This window comes from Hemibagrus wyckioides, linkage group LG20 (assembly GCF_019097595.1).
Source record: "Hemibagrus wyckioides isolate EC202008001 linkage group LG20, SWU_Hwy_1.0, whole genome shotgun sequence".
In the NCBI taxonomy this organism is placed as follows: Eukaryota; Metazoa; Chordata; class Actinopteri; order Siluriformes; family Bagridae; genus Hemibagrus; species Hemibagrus wyckioides.
In genome coordinates this window covers 21,160,818-21,186,433 of record NC_080729.1, presented here as the reverse complement: position 1 = coordinate 21,186,433, position 25,616 = coordinate 21,160,818, and the positions used below count along the sequence as shown (strand labels likewise).

Genomic DNA, 25,616 nt, shown 5'->3' with positions numbered 1-25,616 from the left:
GCCGATGAAACAAAAACGCTAAACCAAAAACATGGCTGTGTTTAAGCGCTGTTCCACATGAGTTACTGACATGGAAATACTTCAACGTGATCACACATCTGCAGCTCCATCACCCAGAGATATCACTGTGTGGAAGCAGGATGGCAGAGCAGGTAACACAGGAACCCAAAAAACCACAGTCCCCTATCTGATTCCTTCCGGCATTCAGACACGACTGGTTCACAAAAACAGGCAAGAGACACAAAAAATAATTACAATATAATAATTGCTAAAGATCTGCAGCCATTTTCTGTGATCAGTGAACCTGAAATAAAAGGAAACATGCGGACTCTGCAGAGATCAGAGAACCAGCTTTGCAGAATAGCGGCAGTGACTCTGTGTATATTTACAGGATTGAGGTTGGATTTCTGAGTGAGTTTAAAGTTCATTTGAAGTAAATATGAAGTTACTGATTTATTAACGTTATCAGGAGTTTGAGAGAAACCACAACTCAGAAAAGGAGGAAAAGTTTTACATTAAATTCAACATTTTTTGAAATTTTGTGTATCTTGTGAAAGCTTTTTTTTCACCACCTGGACATATTATCATGGCCATTAAAACCACTAAAACCCGTGCCACAACGAACTAACAACTGAGGTCTGTTTCACAGGTCGTGACCTCGGACCCACGGACTTCGTCTTCACCCCGCGGCTCCACCTCTCCGAAGGAAGTCATGCAGGTAATTGATGCGGAGTCCCTAAAGTGTGAATTGCTAAGCTTGTTGAAAGGAGACATTGCGGAGATCTTTAAAACCGAACTTCGAGCGGCACTGGGTGATGATTTGTCCACAATTAGAGCTGACCTACTACTGTTAGACCGAGCACACAGAACCTCTCAGCTGAAGCCAAAACACAATGAATGACCACATACCGTTATGTGTGTGTGTGTGAGCAGGTAACGCTTGCCTGTGTGTGTGTGTGTGTGTGTGTGTGTGTGTGTGAGCAGGTAACGCTTGCCTGTGTGTGTGTGTGTGTGTGGAAGAGAGCAGGTAACGCTTGCCTGTGTGTGTGTGTGTGTGGAAGAGAGCAGGTAACGCTTGCCTGTGTGTGTGTGTGTGTGTGTGTGTGTGTAAGAGAGCAGGTAACGCTTGCCTGTGTGTGTGTGTGTGTGTGTGTGTGTGGAAGAGAGCAGGTAACGCTTGCCTGTGTGTGTGTGTGTGTGTGTGTGTGTGGAAGAGAGCAGGTAACGCTTGCCTGTGTGTGTGTGTGTGTGTGTGTGTGTGTGTGTGTGTGGAAGAGAGCAGGTAACGCTTGCCTGTGTGTGTGTGTGTGTGTGGAAGAGAGCAGGTAACGCTTGCCTGTGTGTGTGTGTGTGTGTGTGTGTGTGTGTGGAAGAGAGCAGGTAACGCTTGCCTGTGTGTGTGTGTGTGTGTGTGTGTGTGGAAGAGAGCAGGTAACGCTTGCCTGTGTGTGTGTGTGTGTGTGTGTGTGTGTGTGTGTGTGTGTGGAAGAGAGCAGGTAACGCTTGCCTGTGTGTGTGTGTGTGTGTGTGTGAGCAGGTAACGCTTGCCTGTGTGTGTGTGTGTGTGTGTGTGTGTGTGTGTGTGTGTGTGAGCAGGTAACGCTTGCCTGTGTGTGTGTGTGTGTGTGGAAGAGAGCAGGTAACGCTTGCCTGTGTGTGTGTGTGTGTGGAAGAGAGCAGGTAACGCTTGCCTGTGTGTGTGTGTGTGTGTGTGTGTGTGTAAGAGAGCAGGTAACGCTTGCCTGTGTGTGTGTGTCTGTGTGTGTGTGTAGAAGAGAGCAGTAATCGCTAGCCTGTGTGTGTGTGTGTGTGTGTGTGTGTGTGTGTGTGTGTGTGTGTGGAAGAGAGCAGGTAACGCTTGCCTGTGTGTGTGTGTGTGTGGAAGAGAGCAGGTAACGCTTGCCTGTGTGTGTGTGTGTGTGTGTGTGTGTGTGTGTGTGTGTGTGTAAGAGAGCAGGTAACGCTTGCCTGTGTGTGTGTGTGTGTGTGTGTGTGTGTGTGTGTGTGTGGAAGAGAGCAGGTAACGCTTGCCTGTGTGTGTGTGTGTGTGTGTGTGTGTGTGGAAGAGAGCAGGTAACGCTTGCCTGTGTGTGTGTGTGTGTGTGTGTGTGTGTGTGGAAGAGAGCAGGTAACCCTTGCCTGTGTGTGTGTGTGTGTGGAAGAGAGCAGGTAACGCTTGCCTGTGTGTGTGTGTGTGTGTGTGTGTGTGTGTGTGTGTAAGAGAGCAGGTAACGCTTGCCTGTGTGTGTGTGTGTGTGTGTGTGTGTGTGTGTGTGGAAGAGAGCAGGTAACGCTTGCCTGTGTGTGTGTGTGTGTGTGTGTGTGGAAGAGAGCAGGTAACGCTTGCCTGTGTGTGTGTGTGTGTGTGTGTGTGTGTGTGTGTGTGGAAGAGAGCAGGTAGCTTGGCAGCTTGCCTGTGTGTGTGTGTGTGTGTGTGTGTGGAAGAGAGCAGGTAACGCTTGCCTGTGTGTGTGTGTGTGTGTGTGTGTGTGTGTGTGTGTGTGTGTGTGTGTGTGTGTGTGTGTGTGGAAGAGAGCAGGTAACGCTTGCCTGTGTGTGTGTGTGTGTGTGTGTGTGTGTGTGTGTGTGGAAGAGAGCAGGTAACGCTTGCCTGTGTGTGTGTGTGTGTGTGTGTGTGTGGAAGAGAGCAGGTAACGCTTGCCTGTGTGTGTGTGTGGAAGAGAGCAGGTAACGCTTGCCTGTGTGTGTGTGTGTGTGTGTGTGTGGAAGAGAGCAGGTAACGCTTGCCTGTGTGTGTGTGTGTGTGTGTGTGTGTGTGGAAGAGAGCAAGTAACGCTTGCCTGTGTGTGTGTGTGTGTGTGTGTGTGTGGAAGAGAGCAAGTAACGCTTGCCTGTGTGTGTGTGTGTGTGTGTGTGGAAGAGAGCAGGTAACGCTTGCCTGTGTGTGTGTGTGTGTGTGTGTGTGTGGAAGAGAGCAAGTAACGCTTGCCTGTGTGTGTGTGTGTGTGTGTGTGTGTGGAAGAGAGCAAATAACGCTTGCCTGTGTGTGTGTGTGTGTGTGTGTGTGTGTGTGTGTGGAAGAGAGCAGGTAACGCTTGCCTGTGTGTGTGTGTGTGTGTGTGTGTGGAAGAGAGCAGGTAACGCTTGCCTGTGTGTGTGTGTGTGTGTGTGTGTGTGTGTGTGTGGAAGAGAGCAGGTAACGCTTGCCTGTGTGTGTGTGTGTGTGTGGAAGAGAGCAGGTAACGCTTGCCTGTGTGTGTGTGTGTGTGTGTGTAAGAGAGCAGGTAACGCTTGCCTGTGTGTGTGTGTGTGTGTGTGTGTGTGTGTGTAAGAGATCAGGTAACGCTTGCCTGTGTGTGTGTGTGTGTGTGTGTGTGTAAGAGAGCAGGTAACGCTTGCCTGTGTGTGTGTGTGTGTGTGTGTGTAAGAGAGCAGGTAACGCTTGCCTGTGTGTGTGTGTGTGTGTGTGTGTGTGTGTGTGGAAGAGAGCAAGTAACGCTTGCCTGTGTGTGTGTGTGTGTGTGGAAGAGAGCAAATAACGCTTGCCTGTGTGTGTGTGTGTGTGTGGAAGAGAGCAAATAACGCTTGCCTGTGTGTGTGTGTGTGTGTGGAAGAGAGCAGGTAACGCTTGCCTGTGTGTGTGTGTGTGTGTGTGTGTGTGTGTGTGTGTGTGTAAGAGAGCAGGGAACGCTTGCCTGTGTGTGTGTGTGTGTGTGTGTGTGTGTGTGAGACACAGGCTTCAGTGAGCTTGTGTCTGTGGAAGACAGCAGGTAACGCTTGCCTGTGTGTGTGTGTGTGTATGTGTGTGTGTTACTCTGAGAAGCGGAGAGAGGAAGAGAGCGGTTCTAGTGGTGTGACAGAGTTCCTGCTCTTCATCATTTCTGTGTAAAATGTGTTCATGAAGCATCTGAAGCTTCTCTCTGATCGAGTCAGTTAAAGACGTGTTAAATAAATATCTAAATCTGTTAACTGGTATTTAATAAGCACTAGCTGATTGCATGATATGCTTTATTATTAAATTATATCAGTTTTCTTTGCAGAATATTGTTTTTACATAGTAATGTTATTATTTATTTACTCAAGCACTGGATATTCTGATCTTTTATATGATTAAGAAAGACTAGATACACTATACTGCCAAAAGTATTGGGACACCCCTCCAGATCATTGAGTTCAGGTGTTGTTTTTCAGGGGTTGGGCTCGGCCCCTTAGTTCCAGTGAAAGGAACTCTTAATGCTTCAGCTTCATACTGTTGGAAACTTTTTCCTTGTCAAAGCAGAGACCAGGAGACATTGGGATATCTTTCAAGCAGAAGTTACTCTTTATTGAGAACTCACTGTGCGTCGCTGTAGTCATCCAAGTCTGATTATAGTTTCAGCAAAAGGTTAATGTCTCAGACTTAACTTAGATTTAACATTTTATAAATTTGTAATCCAACAATACCAAGACATTTTGGACAATTTCATGCTCTTTGTGGGAACAGTTTGGGGATGATCCCTTCCTGTTCCAACATGACTGCACACCAGTGACCAAAGCAAGGTCCATAAAGACATGGATGAGTGAGTTTGGTGTGGAGGAACTTGACTGTCCTGCACAGAGTCCTGACCTCAACCCAGAGACTGTGAGCCAGGTCAAAACTGTGACGTCTGCCTTTACATGCACATGAATGTAATATGGAGTTGTCCCACCCTTTACAGCTATAACAGCTTCAACTCTTCTGGGAAGGCTTTCCACAAGGTTTAGGAGTGTGTTTATGGGAATTTTTGACCATTCCTCTAGAAGTGCATTTGTGAAGTCAGGCACTGATGTTGGATGAGAAGGCCTGTAGTAGAATATACTAGCATTTGATAGTAATGCACTGTGCAAGTAACTTTAATTTAAATTGCTTAAAAATACAGTGGTACCTCAGTGTTTTTGTCCTTAATTAGTTCCAAAAGTCTGGTCGAATACAGATTTGGTCGAAAGCTGAATTATTTTTCCCCATAGGAAATATTGTAAAACGAAATAATCTGTTTCAACTCGATGGTTGATCTCACAACTTTCCTCTTGGCAACGTTGATGCCTGATTTCCCCTTTTTCGGAGACATGGCTACTGAAATTATACCATAAGAGATAGTGTGGGGTTATAACACAAGCACTCACAGGTGATGCTTTCAGAACAGGTGACCCGCAGGAACTGCTTCATCTTTATTGTCTACGCCAGGGTACGCTGCATGGAAAGCGTGGAGCATGGGCATCGCTAGGCCATTTTTAGGGGGGCTTTAACATTTCTACTCAGCCCTCCTAAGAATTCTGTGATTCCCCATAAACTCTACACAAATTCTTGATGGCCTCAGCCCCCTTTAAATTTCATATGAAAACGAGAGATCAGGAAGACTCTTATTTGTCTTGTTCAGTACTCAAATGTTATACACATCTATGCAATACAGTGGAATGCTGCCATAAGTTTACCATCCTACCCTGTTAGTCAAACCTTTATTTTATTTTATTTTATTTATTTATTTATTTATTTATTTATTTAATTTTTTTACTATTATGCCCTCGTTGGGGGCTGAGCCCCCCCTTAAATGAAAATCCTAGAATTGCCCCTGGTGTGCGGTCACAATAGTTGTTTTCAGGTCGGGTTGAACACAGAAAAATATTTTCGAAAACTGAATATTTGTGTCGAAAATACAGTTCACATTAACATTCATTCGATTATTTGTTGCAATCCTGTATGAAACAGGAACCGGCGTTCCTGGTGGTCGTGTCGTACACCAAAAATATTTTCGTACACCGAGTTCAAATTGACTCGAAAATTCGAATCGAATACTGAAAATTTGAACACGGGTGGTCAAGGACCAGGTTTTAGTCATGACCACACCTCTTTATCTCCATAAGAACAGACCTTGTAGCTCAGTGGCTGTTCAGGTGCATGATGGAAGTGTGAACATAAATGCGGTATTAACGTTATTTCACCCTCCCACTTAAATTATTAGTTGCTGCATTGTCCAAGCGAACATATATTTTCAGCCTGTTCCTCTCTTATTGTTGTTTCCCTCACTTTGTGATTAGTGGAAACAACAGTTTGATAGGACATTTTCTACTTGATAGCTATTTTCCTCAGCAGCCTCCAACAGGTGCTGTCGTCGGACACAGCCCCGAATTGAACCACCCACCAGGTGAAGGACGAGGCACCACGGACTAGTGCGTCTTCCAGAAGAGAAAAGAAGAGGGCGACAATACGACTGCTGTATCACGGTCTACTGAATCTGGTGAGTTGTATTGATGAAAGGTAGGAACCTGTTGCTTTTTTATTGTTTTCTTTTTAATTGGAAAGGCTGTGTGAGAGTAGTGTCAATTTTCTTGTAAGTTTAAAACTAGGGCAGCATGGTGGCTTAGTGGTTAGCACTGTTACCCCACAGCAAGAAAGTTCGAATCCCGGGTTCGAACAGGCGGGGGCCTTTCTGTGTGGAGTTTGCATGTTCTCCCCATGCCTGCATGGGTTTACTCTGGGTACTCTGGTTTCCTCCCACAGTCCAAAAACATGTACATTAGGTTGATTGGTAATTATAAATTGCCCATAGGGGTGAGTGTGTGTGTGTGTGTGTGTGGTTGTCTGTCTATATGTGACCCTGTGATGGACTGGTGACCTGTCCAGGGTGTACCCCTGCCTTTCACCCAATGTGTGCTGGGATAGGCTCCAGCAGATCCCCGTGATCCTAATTAGGAATAAAAAGGGTGTAGAAAATGGATGGATGGAAGTTAAACACTTTGTCAGACAATTTTCACTGCTTAAATTAGCTAACATAGCTACCTTATCACTTCTTGTGCTGTTTTTCAGAAGTGCAAATTGTTGTTTTAACAAGTTTGACGGACAGTTTTATGTTTGTCACCTGTAAGTTAGCTTAGCCATCTTATCACTCCATGGCCAGTTTGTGAGCACTGAAAAACGGTGTTTTAACCAATTCAAGACTTTTTCATCTTTTATGTTTTTTTTTTCTGGGGGACTATAATAATGTGTAATATTAAAGTTCCAAGTTGCTAGACCATATTCATTATCATAATGTACAGTGAGGGAAAAAATTATTTGATCCCCTGCTGATTTTGTACGTTTGCCCACTGACAAAGAAATGATCAGTCTGTAATTTTAATGGTAGAATAACAACAAAAAAAATCTAGAAAAACGCATTTCAGAAAAGTTCTACATTGATTTGTATTTTAATGAGTGAAATAAGTATTTGACCCCCTATCAGTCAGAAAGATTTCTGGCTCCCAGGTGTCTTTTATACAGGTAAGGAGCTGAGATTACAGTAGGAGCACTCTCGGGGAGTGCTCTTAATCTCAGCTCATTAACTGTATGAAAGACACCTGTCCACAGAAGGAAGCAATCAATCAGATTCCAAACTCTCCATCATGGTCAAGACCAAAGAGCTGTCCATGGATGTCAGGGACAAGATTGTAGACCTACACAAGGCTGGAATGAGCTACAAGACCATCGCCAAGCAGCTTGGTGAGAAGGTGACAACAGTTGGTGCGATTATTCCCAAATGGAAGAAACACAAAAGGACTTTGTCAATGATCTTCCTCGGTCTGGGGCTCCATGCAAGATCTCACCTCATGGAGTTTCAATGATCATGAGAACGGCGAGGAATCAGCCCAGAATTACACTGGAGGATTTTGTCAGTGATCTCAAGGCAGCTGGGACCACAGTCACCAAGAAAACAATTGATAACACACTACGCCATGAAAGACTAAAATCCAGTAGCACCCGCAAGGTCCCCCTGCTAAAGAAAGCACATGTACAGGACCATCTGAAGTTTACCAGTGAACATCTAAATGATTCAGAGGAGAACTGGGTGAAAGTGTTGTGGTCCAATGAGACCAAAATCCAGCTCTTTGGCATCAATAAATACATAAATTATAACACAGAAACATATAGAAGTTCATATATAAGTATGATGGAAATATAAATAGGGCGCTTATGTAGAGTATTGCATTGTGCCTATATACATATGTATATATAGATTATTATTGCACTGGGGGAGATAGCAGACAGATTAATTGTTCAGGAAATGAATGGCTTGAGGGAAGAAGCTGTTCTTGTGTCTGGATGTCCTGGCGTTTACTGCTCTGTAGCGCCATCCGGAGGGTAAAAGTTCAAAGAGGGGGTGGGCCAGGTGTGTGGGGTCCAGAGTGATTCTGCCTGCACGTTTCCTCATTCTGGATGTGTAAAGAATGTCCTCAGCTCAACCCATCCAGAGTGGGCATCGTCTTGGAAGGGAGTGTGGTGATGGATGACCTGGCCAACCTGCCTCAGGCCTTCTATGTCCTTTTTGGACTCATGTATGCCCTGCACCTGGACTACCCCAAGTGTGTGAAAAACACATTCACCTTTATTCAGCAGGTAATGTTCAAGCTGGGTAAAGGTGAGCTGAAACTTCAGCTTTCAGTGTAAAAGAGGGTTCTGAATAGTTAAATTACAGCTCCACATATCAGTGATTAGTTTATAATGCTACACTTTACAAATAGTGTTTTAAAATAGCAAACTGTTGTGCACTGTTTGCAGTGTGTGTTTTATAGTATGTTTCATGGCTCATTGGCAGTAGCATCAGAACGGGAGCTTCTGTCTGTCTGTTTGTTCAAAGCCTAATTTTGTCGATTGGGTTTCCACACACTGATAGTTCAGCAGACCAGAGAGTTTAGAGAGTGTACCCTATCCAACCAGTTTTGATATGATTTGTTGTGATACTGAGAGATGTTCACAGGTTAAAACACTAATAAGTGCATTTCTTAAAATAGGCACGATGTTGCTAGACATTCGTGGGTTTTTTATGTGAAATGCGTTCTTAGGATATGAACCACACAACCTTTGCCATTAAACCATGTGGTCTAAAACCAGTAATTCAATAGCTGCCAGTAGCTCTCTGATGTTTGTGAGTAGCTCACCAGGCACTCATTCACTTGACAACAGAATGCTAGTAGTTAATGGAGATGAAGCATCTGTTTACATCATAAAATAATAGCAGGTTTTCAAGACGTAGCCTGTTATTGGTTCCATGTTCTAAATTAAAATAAAGCAAAAAAGAAAATACTTGTTTGTTTTTATAATTTGTATGCTTTAGTATTTAAATCAATAATAGATTTATATATATATATATATATATATATATATATATATATATATATATATATATATATATAAAAAATAAGTAATGAATAGATTTTTTACCCACTTTAACTTAAAATATTAAGGAGAGTGATTGGATAAAGCAATTTATATTATAAATGATTTTAAGTTAAGTGAACTTGGAATTTAGTGTATTGAACTTAAAATAACAATTCTAGTCCTTCAAGTTTTTAAGTTCATTTCACTCAAATTTTCAATACACATATCTTACATTTTTAAGGCAACCGGTTTCCTCAAATTTCTTAAGTAAATTCTGCTTGTCCAGGCTTACAGTGTGGGGTTGAGGTAAGGACTCTAATCTCAATGATTTGGAGGGGTGTCCCAAAACTTTTGGCAATATAGTGTATGTATTTATGTATTTGATCATATGTAGATGATATTTTAATCTAAACACTTTTATTTATATGATTTTGAGTTATTTTGAGTTGCTGAGGTTTGAATTAAATACATTCAAATAAAAGGAACAATTAAACTGGTCAATATCTATAAAAACACAATAACAAATATATGCACTGGACAGAGACTTCAAAAATTAGATAGATAGATAGATAGATAGATAGATAGATAGATAGATAGATAGATAGATAGATAGATAGATAGATAGATAGATAGATAGATAGATAGATAGATAGATAGATAGATAGATAGATAGATAGATAGATAGATAGAAAAAGGAGCTACATAAAGATAATAAATCACTGACACCCTGTCTGTCCTTCACACAGCGCTGTGCTACTGACTAACACATCAGTCTCACATTACTCTCCTGTACTACCATGTTACAGTAAATATCATTACCAGTCTGACTATCAGTTCTGATTCCTTTTTTTGCTGTAGTTAAACCTTCTATTTTTATATTGTTAGTGTTATTTTAGGTTACAGAAACCAGACTGAAACAGATTTTTTTTAAAAAACTCCTGGTTTTCATGGTAATAAACATCAGCTCCTGTGACTTTATATTAAGAAGATGAAGGTGATGCAGTGGGATTGATGAGACTTCACCACACACTGCTCACTGCTGCCAGTTGGTCAAGTCGTTGTTGTGAACTGATCCCAGTCCTTTCCCTGACAGCTGCCCAGCCTGTGCTCACAATGTGACCTAGCTTTGTAAAACCAGCAGTTCTTAAGCCTCGTTCACACTACAGGATTTTAAGCCCGGTTTGTAAATTAACGAGCTGGCCGACAGATCGGTCTGTGATCGTGGGAAAATCAGCGGGTGATCAGCGCTCAGCAATCTTTGTGTGAACTTCTCAACGATGCCTCAAAGAGGCTCACTGACGCGTCTCTGACACCTCGCAGACAAAATCCAGATATCTGGCATGTTAAATATCTGGGACGGTCGGCCGACTCCACATCATGTGGTGTCAATTGTAGCTACGACCTCCAGCCAATGAGAGAGCAAGTCAACAGAGTTGAGGTCACCGGAAGAAAAGCAGCAGCAGCAACATGACTTCAAAAATAGTGTGGACACAACATTTATTTTAATAAATTAGCATTTATTTAGAGCGAGACTCCTGCCGACGTCCATTTTCAAAACAAACTTCTACCGAAAGTCTCGCATCATTTCCGGATCCACTTGTCGCGTGTGTTTTCGTGACAAAACGTGGAGTTGAGAAAATGGTTGTTGAGTAGAGGCACCTCCAGAAGCCATGTTCCTGCTGTTGCATCAGGCATCCTTGAAAAGGAAAGAATCCTCCATTCTTCCAGCACAGACCTGTAAAAATGTGTGAGGATGGCCAAGTCTGTTTCTCGTAAGTTCATCAGGAACAAGTGTTTGCCCATTTCACCTGCCTTCCTTAGAAGCACAGTGGCTGTCTTTCCAGGACATTGAGCTGCAATATATCAGCTTCTGGGCTGCTTGGAGTCTGAAGGTCGTTATCCTGGACCTGATGTCTACCAATCCTTGTCCTCCTTCTTTTACTGGTAGACGCAGTACAGCAGCTCGAACCCAGTTCTGGCCTGACCAGAAGAAGCTCACAAGCTGCCTCTACACTTCTTAAACAAGTCCTGCAGGTGGTTGAGTCAGTGCCATAAGGTGGAGGCGACCAAGTTTTTAGCAACTAGAACTCTCCCCCAGTAGGACATCTGAGGCAGCAACCATTTCCATCTAGGCAATTTGGTGCACACTCTCTCCACTATTCCCTCCCAGTTCTGTTTTTGGAAGTTAACTGTTCCTAAAAACATATCTATTTTATCTCCCTTTAACTTTTCTGGCAATACTGGAAGTTGGCCAGACTGTACCTGACCTGCCCATAAAGCCTCGCTTTTGTTCCAGTTCACTTTAGCTGATGAGGCATTCTGATACACCTGGAGTGCTGCACTTAGGGTTTTGATGTCCTGATCATGGGTAATGAAAACTGACATCATCTGCATATGCAGAAATTGACAACTTTGGGGCCTGAATCCCACCATGAACATGGGACCCTGATAGTCTCTGTCTAAGATAAAACAGTAGTGGTTCTATTGCCATAGCATATAACTGACCATACAATGGACAGCCTTTCCTAATCCCCCTTGAGACTGATATTGGCCGGCTTAATCCACCTCCTACCTTGACCATGCATGGTGCCTCAGTATACAGCAGCTTAACCAAATTAACAAAAGTGTCTCCAAAACCAAAAGCCTACATAACTTTAAACAGATATGTGTGGTCAGCTCTGTCAAATGCCTTTTCTTGATCTAAGGAGATTAAACCTAAGTTTAGTCCTATCAGAGGTCTTACAAATGTCTAGCACATCACACACCAGAAACAAATGATCAAAAATGGATCTGTCTGGAATGCAGTAGATTTGGTCTTTATCCACTATTGAATGGAGATGGTGCTTCAGCCTGTTGACTAAACATTTAGATAGGAGCTTATAGTCTGTGGTCAAAAGTGCCACTGGTCTCCAATTTTTTAATTGGGACAGATCTCCCTTTTTAGGTAGTAAACACAGAACTGCACATTGGCATGAGACTGGTAAAAAAAAAAAAACCTTCCATATTGAACTCATGCAACACTTCAAAGAAATCCGGAAATGCAGGTTCAAAAATGCTTAAAAAATTCAGATGGTAAGCCATCAATCCCTGTTGACCGCCTTGAGCAAAGCTGGTTCACAGCAGTGGTGAGTTCCTCCTCATTTATGTCCAACTGTGCTGGACACACACACACAAAATTGTCCTGTTTGCACGCACATGTCACTTTACATTTCACTTTACATTTTTTATATTAATCCTGTTTACATGTGTCACTTTAATATTTGCACTCACTGTATACACTGTTCTTTGCACAAATGTCAATTTCTTATTTGCACTCTCTGTATACACTGCTATCTGCACAAAAGTCGGTCTATATGTTGTTTGTCTGCACTGTCTTGTCTTGTCGTCCTGTGCGCTTCTGTTGTATGTCTAGTTTATTTATTGCACCTTAAGCATAGTTTAGTTTTTATCTCTATGTTATAGCTCTATGTTTGTCTGCGTCACTGTACTTTGTCTTTGTATGTGTAGCACCTCTGGTCTAGGAGGAACGTTGTTTCACTTCACTGTGTACTGCATCAGCTATATATGGTTGAAGTGACAATAAAGCTTCTTTGACTTGACTTTGACTTGAAAGTGTAAGTTGTTCAGTGCAGTTTAGGTCACATACCTCAGCAGTGTAAAGGCCAGAGTAAAAATCCATGGCAAGCTGGCGCATTTCTGTGATATCAGTGGTCACTCTGTCATCAGGAAGACGGAGACAGACCATCTGTCTGTACTGTGCAGTCGAACGTTCAAGGTTAAAGAAGGCACTTGGTGCATCCATATCCTCAAAAGTTGTAAAGCGAGATCTCACAAGTGCTCCCTTCACTCTTTCATCTAGATATGAGCCCAGCTCTTTTTCTTTTGATGCAGGGTCCTTAGTAGACTAGGATCATGGAAACCAGTCAGTTGATTTTCAATGCTCATTGCTTTGATTGCTTGCTTCATCTTGGTACTTGAATTGGCAGTGTGCTGTTGTCATAGCAGCTTGATCTTGATCACCTTCCCAAAGTCCCACCACTGTCTCAAGTTATTGAAGTCATTCTTTTTGGTTTTCCAGTGTTCCCAGAAGCACTGAAATTGCTCACAGATATCAGCATCCTGTAATAACCTGGTGTAAAAATAGGATCTGCTAGTGAACTGTGATACAATTATTGTGACAGAGGCTGGTGATCAGAGAAACCTACTGGAGAAGTGGGGCAGTCAATAACTCTACTGCTGAACTGTTTTGATATGTAAATCCTATCTAACTGTGCTGCACCGATTCTGTCATCTGAAACTTTGATCCATGTGTACTGCTTGGCTGTTTTTTCTCTCCATAAATCCAGAAGATTAAATTCTTAAACATCTTTGAAAGACAGACAGAAGATTGTGTGTGTAGCTCCACAGTATTGCGATCTAATAAAGCCTACTGTACAGTTCCAGTCCCCTCCTATAACAAGATACCCTTCATTACCACACTGCTTTAATGCATTGCTTAGCTTGCTAAAGAAGATAACCTGCTCAAGCCCTACATTTGTTGCATAGATGTTAATAAAATGAAAAACATCTTTAATTTCAGCTTTGGTTATTATTAAGCGGTCTTTGACTATTTCTTCAACCTTTAAGATTTTAGCAGATTTAGGAAATAAAGTAGCCACTCCTGCACTGAGATTAGTGCCATGACTGAGTGTGTATTGTCCCTCCCACCACATAGCCCACTCAACTTCATTATTTATATCACTGTGTTTCCTGAAGAAAAACCACGTCCAGTCTCCTTTGTTGTATGATCTCCGCTACTAAAGCTCTTTTATGTCTGCCCTTTCTACCATTGATATTAAGGGAGCCTATCGTTAGCATCTCCATGTTAAAGTGGGAAAGGAAAAACAGAAAAAAGAGCAGAAATACACTGTGTGATGCATGACTGGTTTTTACAAGACTAAGACTTCTTTGCCATCTTTCTCAGTTTCCTTACAGTTGCAACACACTTCTTCAAACAAAAACATTTCTTCTCACTTAAGAGACCTAACCCCACATTTCTCTGGAGCAAAACCACTGATTTTATAGACTTTTCCTCGTACTTGTCTTCTGAAAGTCTCATTAAGAAATGAAGTTGTTAACTTCATCTAAACTGTAGAGCGATTCTTCTACCTGAGAGGAGCTTTCTGAGACATCTTCAAGATGGCAAGATGGCGGCATACACAGTTGCTGCAGCTCAGTGCTCTATCAGTCAGTGCTTTGTTTGGCTTTGTGTGTATGTGTTTTATCTGATCTCGTGTACATTCTGTTTGGTGAACATCTTCAGCCGATGTGACCTCCTAAAGGTTGGTGTTTGCTTCAAGGGCAGTGTTACAGCCTAGGGTTAGGCTAGGGTTTATCCGCTCACATAATATCCTGGTGGACATAGCAAGAGCCCCCGGTTCACCATGGATTACCATCTCAGCGGTGAGGTGGCGCAGAGACAGGAAGCAGATGCGGGGCAGTGCTGGCCAGGCTAAGGAGGCAGCCATTCAAACCACCGTTTCACAGCCTATTTCTCACGAACGCCAGATCCTTCACTAATAAGATGGATGAACTGAGGCTACAGACTGCTACGAACAACACCACAGTGAGAGACAGTTGGGTACTGTTAACTGACTTGACTTCATCCATCTATTCGGGATTCGGCTATCGAGTTAGCAGGCTACACTGCACAGCGTCAGGACAGGACAGTGGGCTCCGGTAAGAGCAGAGGTGGGGGGCTCTGTGTGTACATAAATAACAGCTGGTGTACACACACAGTGACTGTAGACAGACACTGCTCCATGGATTTGGAGTATGTAACTGTTAAATGCAGGCCTATTTATCTTTCGAGGGAGTTTACCGTAGTTGTAATAACCGCTGTTTACATTCCACCAGATGCTAATGCTTGCTCGACTATACTACTTTTACATGGTAGTATTAATAAACAGCAGAGCATGTATCCTGAAGCTGTGCTTATCATAGCAGGGGATTTTAATCACCTGAAAGCAGCGCTCCCTAGATTCCACCAGCATGTTAAATGTGCTACTAGAGGATCTAACACTCTGGACAAAGTGTACTCTAACTTCAAGCTGGGCTACAGGGTGAGACCACTTCCACACTTGGCCCAGTCTGACCACGTGTCCCTGCTTCTGATCCCCGCATATGCCCCCCTCTGTAAAACTGCTCTTACCAGCACAAAAACCATTAAAACTTGGCCTGATGGTGCCTCAGCAGCTGCAGGACTGCTTAAACAGGAACAACTGGGATGTGTTTGAACATCAGGACCTGGGAGTGTTCACATACAGTGTGCTGTGTTACATAAAGAACTGTGTAGACACTGTCACAGTGGACAAATCCGGGTCTATTTCAACCAGAAGCCCTGGATGACCTGGGAGGTCAAGCGGCTGCTTAGAGAGAGAAACACTGCTCTCAGGTCTGGAAATTGGGCTCAATACAGCACAGCCCAAGCTAACCTGAAGAGAAGCATCAGAGAGGCCAAGCTGGACTACAGGAGGTGGATCGAGGACCACCTGGACAGCAAAACAACAGCAAAAAAATTTTTAAAAAAAATTTCAGGACCAACCCCGAGCTGCTGAGGGTGTCGCCACGCTGGCAGAGAAGCTAACCCTCTTCTTTGCCCGTTTTGAGGTGGAGCCACCAGATACAGCCACACCACACCACAAGTCCCTCAGCAGCTTAACCCTCCAGGTCAAAGAGAGTGAGGTTAGGCATATGCTGAGGTCCGTGAACCCGAGGAAGGCTGCTGGACCGGATGGTGTCCCCAGCCGGGTGCTGAAAGACTGTGCGGATCATCTTGCTGGAATCTTCACCAAGATCTTCAATCAGTCCTTGGCCCTGTCCACTGTCCCACCGTGTCCGAAATCCTCCACCATAGTCCCCCTGCCAAAGAAGTCTCACATCTCCATCCTGAGTGACTACCGGCCAGTTGCACTCACACCATTGGTGATGAAGTACTTCAAAAAACTGGTCCGGAGTCACATTACATCACTCCTGCTCCCAAGTTTTGACTCTCACCAGTTTGCCTACAGGGGAAACAGATCCACAGAGGACGCTGTGGCCACAGCCCTCCATGCCGCACTATCCCACCTGGAGAAGCAGGGGAGCTACGTCTGGATGCTCTTTGTGGATTACAGCTCAACATTTAACACCAGTTCATGGGGATGAGGTGGAGCGGCTGTCATGGTGGTGTAAGGAGAACAACCTGCTCCTCAACACCACAAAGACCAAGGAGCTGATCATTGACTACAGGAGGAAGAAAATGGACATTACTCCACTTTCCATCAGTGGGGCTTGTGTAGAGAGGGTAGCTGACTTCCGGTTCCTGGGAGTCCAAGAGGTCTGACTTGGAGCACAAACACCTCTGAGCTGCTGAAAAAGGCCCAGCAGAGACTCTACTTCCTTAGGGCACTGAGGAAGAACAACATCACTCAGAGACTACTGGTGTACTTCAACCAGTGCTCCATAAAGTGCATCCTAACCTCTCCAGACACTGGGAAGACTGAAAACACTGGAAGAATTACACAGTTCACACTGTATTAAGAAAGCCCAAAGCATCCTTAAGGACACATCACACCCCGGACACAATCTGTTTGAACTGTTACCATCAGGACGGTGATACAGAACAATCGGAGCCAGGACAAACAGACTAAAAAACAGTTTTTATCCAACAGCCATAACTGCACTCAATAATCTAAAGCACTGTTTACATGGGAATGTGCAATAGATGAGGAATGTATGATTGTGTGGGATAGGCTGTTTTAACTTATTTTAGTTTAGTTCCTTTATTTTTTATACTAATTAGTATTTTTAAATTGTTTAATGTTGAATATATGCATGACTGCTGCACTTTTTGACTGTTTGACACTTCTAAATTTCGTAATATGGTATATGGTACAATGACAATAAACATCTATTCTATTCTATTCTAGGCCCTCAACAGCCTCCTGTGACATTTCACTTTCAGTAGCACAAGCTGCAGTCTCACCTTGATCAGACGATGCATCATCCACTGTAGAATCAGTGCTATTTAACATATCAGACCACAAGTCATTCTTAACTTTTACATCAGACACTGATTCACTTTCACTTCTATGCATGACGTCACCGCTAACGGAAGGTATCGCACTTTCTGTATTTTCATCTATAACACAGTCTATTTTGTACAGCAGCAGCGGCAGGCTCCACGCTCTCAACAGTCTGACTTACTGCAACTCGCTCGGTTGTCTCTTCCTGACGGACCACTTGTCTAGATGCCATATTCTCCTCCATGGTGTTAGTAACTGCCACTTCCTCGTGCCCTCTATGAGGACAGGTCAGCCGCTTGTGTCCAATGTCCCCACACTCAAAACACTTCATATTTCCTGGACTCGCATAAATCATGAAGGTTCTCCCTTAGTGCTTCATGCAGAAGGAGATATCCAGCATGTTTTCTGGTGACTCCAGAAACATTAACATTTATCTCCTAAATAATGCAACATGTTGCATGCATATATACACGCATGCGCGAGCATGCAGCAGCAGCCCCTTTCAGTTGCTCTTGGTCTGTTGGGGATGTAACATGAAGGTGGCAGAGAGAAATAAACTGGACAAGCTAATCAGGAGGGCTGGCTCTGTACTTGGCATGGAGCTGGACCCAGTTCACGTTGTTGTTGAGAGAAGGATGCTGTCAAAACTCCATTCAATCCTGGACAACCCTTCTCATCCACTACAGAGTGTGCTGGTTGATCAGAAGAGCACATTCAGCCAGAGACTGACCACTGCCAGGTGTAGAACTGAGCGCTTTAGGAAATCTTTCATCCCTGTGGCAATTAAACTGTACAATTCCTCGCTTTAAGTGTTGGGACATTTTCATGTGCAATACATAAGTATACATACATATAATACTATAGTAATTATAGACCTTTCATGCACATTACATGACCTTTACCATTATTACTTGTTAAAATTATCACCAATTTACAATCCTTGTGTGCAATATTACAGCTCTACACTAATATTTATACAGTATTTGTATTTATTCTATTTTAAAGTTATCTAACGGTCTATATATTTCTTTCTTTCTCTCATATTTTTATTAGAGCAAATGTAACCTGGCAAAGGAATTTTCCCCTGGGATTAATAAAGTTCTTTGAATCTTGAATATTGAATGTTGTAGAGCAGGACGTTTACAGCCTAGAGAATTCGTTTTAAAAGCACTTGTGATTTTACCGAAGCGCTTAAGCTCACACTCTAGTGCTTCATTTGGGAGAAAAGGTGGACAGCATTCTAATCTACAGCAATCTACTCAGCACAAAACCCTGACCCAGTCACACACAATTGCGGGGAAACACATGCATGCACATGACTTGAACCCAGGATGCTTGAAGTGCATGCTAACCACCAAGCCACTGTGCCACCTACATAGAAAAATACATAATAAAAAGATGAAGACAACATCAGAAAACATAATAATAACAAACATAACTAAATAAATAAGACAAATATTTGAATAAATAAAGAGGGGAAAGAGAGGGGAGAAAGAAGGAAGAATGGAAAGAAGAAAGAATAGAAAAAGAAGAGAGAAAAGAAAGAAATAACAAAGAGGAATCTGACATTAAAGTCATTCAGTATTAATTCAACAAAATCCCAATGACAAACAGAAAAGATCAGGAAGCCACCAAGAAAAAAAACTTGTCCCAGTGTTCATAATCACTCAGTACACAGTTTATCTTTAGCTTAGCATTTGGAAAGGGGTTTTGTACCCAGACCCAGATAACACTGTCACAGGTCTCCAGATCTTTGTGGTTGTTGATACACTTCTCTAGAAACAAATTAAACCTGCACACTGGCAAAGTTTAGAAAGATGAAAGTTCAATGCGATCACTTCCAGGAACAGTCCATAAGGTCCTTTAGATTCCAGCAGGAAGATTCCTGTTGGACGTGGAGAGAGTTCCACCAACAGTCACCTCATCAACAAGGAGTTCCGTTTCCGAAGAGTCCCTCTATTCTGAGGTTAGAACAGGGACACCCTGTAGAAGGTCACTTCTGCACTGTTTATCCACCTTCTCAGCAGCATAGAGGATTGCATGAACATCCACAGTCGGTCTACGCATCTCCACTGGGTCAGAAGTAATATGACCGTTTCTGTCCCTTGGCCTGTGTGTCTTATTTCCATGTGCAGCTTTAAACACCGTCCATGTCTCTGTGGCCAGATCACATTCAGTTATCATGGGTTTGTAATCAGGAAGTGTCATGGAGACCGCTGTTGTATACAGAAAACTGTTACTTGTGTTCCGGGATTTATAAAACCAGTCCGAAACTACAGGAGAATTAAACACAGTACTAACTTATTAAAGTGTGTTTCGCCACAGAAAGAGGGAGAGAAGGAAGACACAATAAAGAAAGGAAATACAGATGTAAGAAAACATACTTATTTTGTTTTTCCTCTCGTTAGAGTTTTATCATGGGGCAGTTTGCCTTGTCTAATTGCGGTGATAAGTTTCTTTAACCTGTATGGTTTCTGCTGTGAGAGCTCTCTGTACACACTCTTCATACCTGCATCACAGAAAACACAAACTTATCACGGTCAGGAAAAACATCATTCACCTCTACACCTGACTTTCCTTTTGTTTTATCCAGAAATAAGTTAATTTCCTCAACAGTATAGAAGTCCTTTTCAGCTACTTCTATCTCTGTAATATCTGACCACTGCTACTGTCCTCAGTAAACTGAGATAACTGAGATCAACAACATCAGCCAGGCCTTCCTCTGAAATTCCTTCCTGCACTGCATCAGTGGACACACACATACCCTCAGCACTGCCCTGAGCCTCACTCTCTTTATTAGAGACAGTTACATTCATATTTACAGAAACAACATTATATCCAGGCTGTTCATCATTTACACTTCATCATTCTCACTCTCTCCTGCCCCTTCACCTCCTTCTGCCCCTTCACCTCCTCAGTAGCTCCATTCACCTGCACAGAACCTTCTCCTTCTGTTAGGGATAGACGTGTGAGGGTCAGTATTCACATTTCTATGCGGGCACAATAACGTTTGTGGTCTAAATTACCGCATTCAAAACACCGGAGATTCTCTGTACTCGTGTATACCATGTAATAATTATCCTCGTGAAAAACACGGAAAGGATTATTCTATTGTGCGCTCGGGTGAGTTTAAAAACATGTAGACCTGGCGTCTAAAAGACAGGACATGTTTTTGTATAGGGCTTTTAACAATGGACATTGTCCCTAAAGCAGCTTTATAGAAGTAGAGAAACAGATGAGGGAATATATAAATATATTAAGTTTAAATTAAAGTTACCCCTAATGAGCAATCCTCCCTGTGATGATATGAAGAAGAAACCTTGAGAGGAACCAGGCTCAGAAGGGAACCTCATCCTCATTTATTATCCTTCTGTAACCTTATTATTATTATTATTATTATTATTATTATTATTATCAACCCTATAAACAACCCTAAAATTATCAAGTATCCTCTTAAAAGTACAATGTTTTATCACTGTTTGTTTGTTTATTTATACTTGATACTTTTATGGCCGTTTTTGTGTTGTTTAGTTAAACATTTATTCATTTGGCAACACAGAGTGTAAAGATCATGTGCAGGAAATAGAATACCCGTTTTGATCTGATCTGGCAACCCATCAGAGGAACCACACAGAGCTTTGCTCTGAGGAAAGGCAGCAGATTAAGTGAGTCTGTGTTTGTTTACAGGATTGAGCTTGGATTTCTGAGTGAGTGTGAAGTTAATTTGAAGTGAATTTGAAGGTAGTGATTTATTAAAGCTATCAGGAGTTAGAGAGAAATCAGATCTCAGAAAAGGTGGAAATGTTATCTGCAAAAACTGATAAACGCCATATTGACAAAAAATGACCTGACTGTTGTTAGTTATTCTCCACATGTAGCACGATCTGAACCCTAAACATGTTTTGTCAAAAAAACATTGTATTGTATTGTCCACTTTCAGGGCATTATGAGTTCACGTTTTACTGCAGAAGCCGATGAGCGCCCTCGTGGAATCAGCGTGTAGTATTCAGGTCAGCTGACCAGGCTGCTGGTCACTTCGGAAAGACTCGCTTGCTGAGAGGAGTTTTATCAAACCGGACTAAGTGATCAAATATGAATAATTTTGATGGACTTGATGAACCTGTGGGATCTTCTTCATGGTGTTAAAGGAACCAAAAATAAAATAAAAAATAAAAGCTGAAACTTTTTCATGGAACATTGCAGCACGTTACAGTGTGAGGGAAAAACTCCCTGTATTGCAGGGAATCACAACAACAAAGTTTGTCAGGCATCTACATGGTCAGCTGAGGAGATTACAAAGATGAACCAATTGTTTTATTCAACCACTGATAAAACTACACAAGATGCCACTGTGTGGTCAGACACGGATATCAGGCCTACAGTTTACATTGTGATGTCTTGTTATAATCTCTGGATTGCTGATTTCTGTCATTTAGAATGTTTAATATTGCTTATTAATGGTCTATTTTTCTGCCTAAACTACTTGTTTTAAGTTAAAGAATGTTAAATATTACACTTAAATGCAATTACAAAGCAATTACTTAGTTTTGTTTAACTCTGAAAGATGTTGAAATGTTGGAGTTATGTGCTTTTGCTCAAAAAACTTTTAATAAATAAAAAAACATACTTTCAATTAACTTTAATATTGTAAGTTACCTTTTGTGAGTTATTATTACTTAATCAGAAACAACCCAACTCCAGTTTGATTGATATTACTTGGAATGCACATTAAAAAAACATGATTTCTGAAAATTAATAAAAACGTTATCTGTTTTTGCAAATAAACTCTTCATATTTATTTCTACATTTCAGATTCATAAATGTACATTGTTAAGTAATAACTCCTTGTTTTATTTATTTTAAAAGGTGAAACTCGACTCAAATCTAAAAACAAAACGCTGGTTAAAACTATAAAAAGATAAAGAAGAACTTTAAAAAGATAAAAAGAAACTATTAAGATCTGTCTAATATTCCATTGTTAAAGATTACACATGACTAGTAGATGATCGGCGTTCTGTGTGATTCAGGGCGCCCTCTGGTGGCCAGACAGGAGAACTTTATGATTATGATGATATCTGTACTGAATAAATACACACAACTCATTACAATATATACAAATACTTTCCTTTCTTTATTTTTTAGGTGTTTTAGGCTCTCTTATCCATTATCCTCCTCACTCTCTGGAGAACACGATGAAGCAGGAATCTCTTCTACGCAACAAACTCTCATCTGACACAACATATAACATTAAACTTACATTGACTCTCCATATTATCATATAAACAACACAGCTATGAGTCTGGAGAATGGAATAATCTATGTGGGTGCTCTGATTCACTTTCAAAAGTTAAAAAAATAAAAATAAAAAAGCAGAATTGAAGCAGTCTGTGAGAAGCAGGTTTTTCCTTTTGTAGCCCAGTTACTGGTTTTTCATGGGGACCATCAACCTGTGTCTTCTCCCCTTGAGAGTAACAAATCTACTGATCATTTTATCATGGTCCAATTGTTCAAGACATCTTTCTCGATTGCCATAACTGCCAGTTGATGGAGCTGTCCCATGTTTTATATTGAAAGTTAAGTTTTCCAATGAAAACAGCAGCAACATGATAGTATTATAAAGTAGATTATACGTTCATATGTGTTAAGGGCTTCATTTTGTCTGGAGGAAACAGCTGTGGAGTGATGAAGGGTGAACGCAGCCAAAGCTTACAGTAAACCGACCCCCCCCCCCCCCAAGACATTTTATAAAGTGTATTTATGAAAAAGAACTGTACAGATGCAGATATTATAACAATCTATCCTCGCTCTGTGACGCCGTGGTCTGCGGATTGAAGAACACACTGAAAGAAGGGGAGGAGCCCCTTCTTTTTTATGAAATTTATCAAATTATGAAATTTAAAGGGGGCTGAGGCGATCACGAATTTCTGTACAATTTATGGAGAATCGCAGAATTTTTGAGTAGAAATAGTCAATCTTGGTTTGTTCTGTTTCTTCATGTCATTCCAGACAGACTGGATGATGATCAGATCAGATCTCCGTGTGGAGCACTGGCTGTTGTCAGACTCCTTGTGCAAACAAAAATCTCACTGGATTATTACAATTAATGGAAAAATTAATGTTTGGAAACTGATATTTCCTACTGACACACTAGAGCAAAAGAAGGAATAACTGACTTAAAACTATTTTTCAGCTGGTGAAAATACTGTTCTTATCATTTTGGCCACCTCTGTATAAATACACACATATGCATGTATATATTTAAGAAAAATATGTTGTGTTAAATATATACTGTTTGTGTGTGTCTTCATATACACATAATAAATATACACAGTAGCACACATATATAAACAAAAACTTTTAATCAGGATGTGATTAATTGTTGCCCAGCACTAATATACATACGAACCCCCAAGTAACTACATCAACTTTAGATTTATTTCAGTTCAGTGTTCTATAAAGGCCATCCAAAAACACATACCTCTGCAAAAACTCCAGGGTGGATGCCAGCTCTGATGGCTAATGGATGTTGAAGCAATAATATCTCCCAAACCTCATGCACAGGGCAGAAGTGAAGGAGGGGATGTCGTCATGTACAACATTTGGATCCACACACAGCATGAACCGCTTTGACGAAAAGCAGAATCCATCTAAAAAGAAAGATTTTTTTATTTATTTATCAAGTTTGTATTTAATTATAAAAACATAACAGTAAAAAAATGAACACTTTACAGTAAGGTTTCATTTGTTACCAGGGGCGTTTCTAGGATCTGAAAACATCAGGGGCTGAGTCCTAAACATCAGGGGCTGAGTCCTAAACATCAGGGGCTGAGTCCGAAACATCAGGGGCTGAGTCCTAAACATCAGGGGCTGAGTCCTAAACATCAGGGGCTGAGTCCTAAACATCAGGGGCTGAGTCCTAAACATCAGGGGCTGAGTCCGAAACATCAGGGCTGAGTCCGAAACATCAGGGGCTGAGTCCGAAACATCAGGGGTTGAGTCCGAAACATCAGGGGCTGAGTCCGAAACATCAGGGGCTAATTAGGGAGAGAGGGTAAGTGTAAGGAAGCACTGGTGGTGAAAGTGTCGGAATCCATTTACAGATTTATTAAAGCAGGCAAAAACAGATCAAAACCAGGAAATCAGAGACAAGTCCAAATCGCATGGCAAAAAAATCACAAAGTCACAAAACACAGATAATAGCAAGGAAGCGAACAGCAAGTACATACTCAAAGGAACGATACTTCACGTAGTATGAAGTAAATGAGTCCCTTTTATGTGTGTGGGAAATGGAAATGAGTGATAGGAATTCGGGAGAGGGCTCCCTCTGGTGTTCAGTCTCTCTGTGTGACGTAACCTTAAGCAAGAATAACAGAATAATATTGTTTAAAAATAAACACAAACTTATTAAATTTCATTCAGTCTCCATCATTTCAGAGTCTTGCTACTAAAAAAGGAGTTCATTAAATACATTACATTTTCTCTCTCTCACATGTATACCATGCAATATTATCTCTGTTACAGCTTGTGTGTGGAGCAGTGCCGTGTAGATCCTTTTTTTATTTTTATCTTGGTGACTTTTCTATCCTATTTATTTGAGAGTGGGATCATCAGAGAGTATCTCTGAGACTTGAGCAAAACGGTCAGTTTTTTTTTTATTTATAGTGCTGAGAAGTTCTTTTTCCATTGAGAGAACAGCCAAATGATGGAGTCTGTTCTGGTCCATTGTTCCTCTAAGTCATTGTCTGTATTTTAACTTAAATAATAACTGGATAATAGAAAGTCATGATGTTCAGACTGTAATGTCTTAGTGCTTTAACAGTTTATATTTATTTAGAGCTATCTTTAGGTTTATTTAATTTAAAGCTTTTGTACGTCTTGGGTATGGAATAATATTCAAGAGGCTCCTATATGTCAGGGGTTTTCAGAATCAGAGACAGTGGGCCTCCTTTCTGACACAACATATATTTGTTAGTCGACTTTTATCAACTGTGTTAACATTAAATATTAAAAGTTAGACTTTTATCTCAATAATAACATTGTTGTGGGGGGATCACGTGACGCTTTCATGAACCAAGTCGCACATTAGTGAAGCTCCGCGCATGTAGCCCTTTTTTTTTTTACTGTTGTTCATCTTCTTTTTGTACATCGGGGTAGTTTTTTTCTTTTTGCCATTGGTTTGTAGATGTCACACAATCGGAAACTCGCTTATCCTTCACCATCATCCTTGCCAACTAAGAAGAAATCTAAACCAGCAATCGCAGCAGGCAATCGCAGCATGTTGTCTATGGAAGACAACATGGCGGCCACTATAAAGCGGTTTGAGGACATTCTAAACTGAATTAGCAGTAATGCGCACCGAATTTGTCTCTCACATGACTATAATCCAGAATATGTGCTCTAAAGTTGAGTTTTTAACCGGGGAACAGAGGGAACAAAAGAGAGTAATCAACGAACACACTAGC

At 41.5% G+C, this 25,616-nt stretch overlaps 1 long non-coding RNA gene across 4 annotated transcripts in view; it reads left to right on the top strand.

Moving 5' to 3' along the window:
- Positions 1 to 22,473, top strand: part of LOC131370537 (uncharacterized) — a 35,019-nt gene extending 12,546 nt beyond the window's left edge. For 2 of the 4 annotated variants that reach the window (XR_009207431.1, XR_009207428.1), the window contains 2 exons: positions 650 to 718; positions 6,068 to 8,934. This is a non-coding gene — a long non-coding RNA (uncharacterized LOC131370537). Of the gene's footprint in view, positions 1 to 649; positions 719 to 6,067; positions 8,935 to 21,094; positions 21,720 to 22,296 lie in introns of those variants that run through there. The other 2 variants (XR_009207429.1, XR_009207430.1) reach the window with 2 other exon arrangements.
- Positions 22,474 to 25,616: the final 3,143 nt, after the last annotated feature.